Raw genomic sequence first — 3,591 nt, forward strand, 5'->3', positions numbered from 1 at the left:
TTCCACGTGTCTCAGGCAAACAAAGTACTCCAAATGATTACAGAAATATCTCCAATCAATCAATTGATCAATATAACAGTCCTTGTATAATCATACAGTTGTAGAATGCTTCTCACCATCTTGTAAATCTATTTATGTAGCAATGTGGTGTTGCAACATAAGTTGTGTTTAATATAGGAAGCAAACAAGAATGAACAACCCAAAACATTGCTACATGTATTTAAATAGCAAGGCCATTTATTCAGCATAGATTGAATTGATCCTGCTGAGAAAAGGCTTGATGTTGCCTGATGAAATTGTATGGGTATGCAACTATGTAAAATTATGTAATACCATATATTACACATTGTTAAATAAACCACCAGGCTATTGAAACATATGTAGCAATGCTTGAACTGCCCATTCTCATATATATATATATATATATATATATATATAATATATATATATATATATATATAATATATATATATATATATATATACATATATATACACACACATATATATATATATTAGAAGAAATGAGATACTCAGAAATCTGGATATTTAGAGATATTTATTAGTGTATTACATGTTTTTATAAATCATATATCATATATTAGCGCTTTCGTCCACTCTAGTGGAGTTTTCAAATTGAACTTTTGCAGGAATTTTGTCTCTTTTTATAGTATTATTGCGTGTGTAGGGGTGGGGAGAGATATAAGATAGTACAAGAGGGTGAGGAATGGGGAGAAAGTGAGAGACAGCATGTGTTATAAAAACATGTAACATACTAATAAATATCTGTAAATATAAAACCATCCAGATTTCTGAGTACCTCATTTCTTCTAATATATAATACCTGTACATCATCTCCAAACCTTCTAATATATATATATATATATATATATTCCAGTTGTGTAGGGTTTAGAATGTAGTGTAAAGTAACTGAGTACCTCTTCCTCTACTAAATAGCTAATGCCCAAACTGATCAGTCTAGTTGATTTTATATTGCCCTACATAGTCACATGTGGAGTTACAGAATTTGAAGCTTGTGGACAATCATTGTCAAGCCCAAAGGTATTAACAACAACATATATGTAGTAGTGTGCGTATTCTTAAATATATATATATATATATGTATATATACTGCAGAAAAAACAAGGACATTTGAAATAGTAACCACGAATGTAATGGGTAGAACTGTTTACAAGTCTGACTTTGTGCGGACGTCCTACTGTGCAATACTGCAAATTACATTCATTTAGACGGTCAGACCGATGATCTATGGACATTTATGTAAGTAAAATTACGTAATATGTTAATAGTGAAACATGTATGTGAATAATCCATATTTTTATTGCTTTTTCTTTTGTCTTGCTCGATTACGTTTTGGTTGTTTTGCTAAATTTTTCTTGAGAACATTTCTTAATGGTAAGACCATAGCGGATCTATTTCTAGCATATGGGTGTCCACATAGTGGTTTCCCTCTAATATGTATATTTAGATATATATATTATATGAAGTTGAAGCAGGTGTAATCATTTGAAAGGAAGTTCACTTTGAAACCAGGTTGTTCCAAGTTCAATCTGTGAGACACTTTGTGGAAATGTCTTCCAAGATAGTCTTGGATTGAGGAATGTATTGTGAGTAGAATTTGGCAGATGGGAAGCGTGTGTTAGCCTTTTGTATAGATATGGGTATGTGCATAAATATGTGTGTGTGTGTGTGTATGTTAGTGTTTACCAGTGTGTTAAGTTGCGTGGCTTTTTTTGTCAACAATGTGGCTTAGTGACTTGATAAATAGAGATTGATAAAAAAAAGAAGTACCAGGTTAAAACATGATTGACTAAAACTCTTGAAGGCATTTCTCCCATCATGGCTGCAGTCCAATGACTGAAACCAGAAAAATGAATAAAAAAAAATTATGTATATATATATGAAGACAAAATTTCTGTACAAACTCCTTGGGGTTGTCACTGTCTTTGATTGTTTAGTTATTGTGCTTCTGCTTAACTGGTAAACAGGAGAGAAAGTCTGGTTCTCAAATATCAAACAGAACAAGGATGGTTCCCAATCTACTGTTGTCTGCACCAGAGAATTAAGAAATACAGATAGAATTATTAATAAATATGTAATAGAAATTATATATGCTCTATCCCTACCCGTCATTTTACTATTCAGACACTATTTGAGAACTTAACATGGGAGCTAATAAATGGGAAAACATATGTAAATATAAATATATATATCTAATATAGGATAAAAATTTTTCAAAAAACATTCTATCAATGGCCAGCATATTAAAAAATACCTATAAAGGTTAAATTTATAAACAACTTATAAACAAGGGCAAAAGAAAAAAATTCCAATGTCAAATATGGCGAAAATAGACAAATTGTCAATAACCATATAAATTATATGGTTATTGACGATTTGTCTATTTTCGGCATATTTGGCATTAGAATCTTTTTCTTTTGCCCTTTTTTATAAGTTGTTTATATATATATATATATATATATATATATATATATTATATATATATATTATATATATATATATATATATATAAATTTCACTTAGGCATAACAACACTAATAACCTGTTGTTAGAACTCAATTTACATGTACTTTACAATAAAGCATTTGGGCAAGACAGAGTTAATATAGAGTGTAATACAAATTATTGAATGACAACAGAACAGAAATTACATAATCATAAATCTCCTGTTCCCTTGTCATTCAATAATTCACACATGACTAATAAACTATAAATCTGTATTTTGCATATATATGGTGAGAGAGAGAAAGCTTATAACTTTCCTTTTGTTTCTGCATCTCTAGAGAATAGTGTTTTAGGACAAAATAGTACTGAAACCCAATATTATATTGGAAGCCATGCAGTAGCCACCCTTGTCCAACAGTGTCAATAGGCATGCTAGAAACAGCAGCCAGGTTCCTTTCTTATCTTAAAAAAGCAAGATTGTATTGAATAATGTAATAATTGATTTACAGACTGTGTTTGAATATTGGACATGGCTCACACCTTTGAAGAAGATTGACCTAAACAATAAGGATATGGGAGGAATTAAACTAACAAGAAGTTTGGTGTATTTGTCTTCATTTTCACTGTCTTATATTGGTGGACAACTTCAAGTTCTTCTTGTAAACTAGGATCTTGGTTTATTGCTGGGGCACTTGTCTTTGACTGTTCCTTATTACTAACAATTCAGCCATGACATAAGAGAAGAACCGTAATGCAAAGTCTGTAAAACAGGTAATGGAAAACATAAATTAACATACCTAAACATAAATTAACATACCTAAATATAAATTAACATACCTAAACATAAATTAACATACCTAAACATAAATTAACATACCTAAACATAAATTAACATATCTAAAAGTAGAAATACAAAGTTTATAGTAAATGCTTAAATTTGTGAATGTGTGCTCCCTATGTTGTCAGATACCTTAACCTCACGGCTATTGGGCTGTTTGTTTAAAAAGTATAATGTAAAATTCAGAAACTTTGAGAGACATGAGATAATTCAATTTTAACAGTGGGAATCGAAAAAGATAAATCTATAAACAATATCAAGTGGATA

The sequence above is a fragment of the Octopus sinensis genome, linkage group LG1 (genome assembly GCF_006345805.1).
Source record: "Octopus sinensis linkage group LG1, ASM634580v1, whole genome shotgun sequence".
Classification (NCBI taxonomy): Eukaryota; Metazoa; Mollusca; class Cephalopoda; order Octopoda; family Octopodidae; genus Octopus; species Octopus sinensis.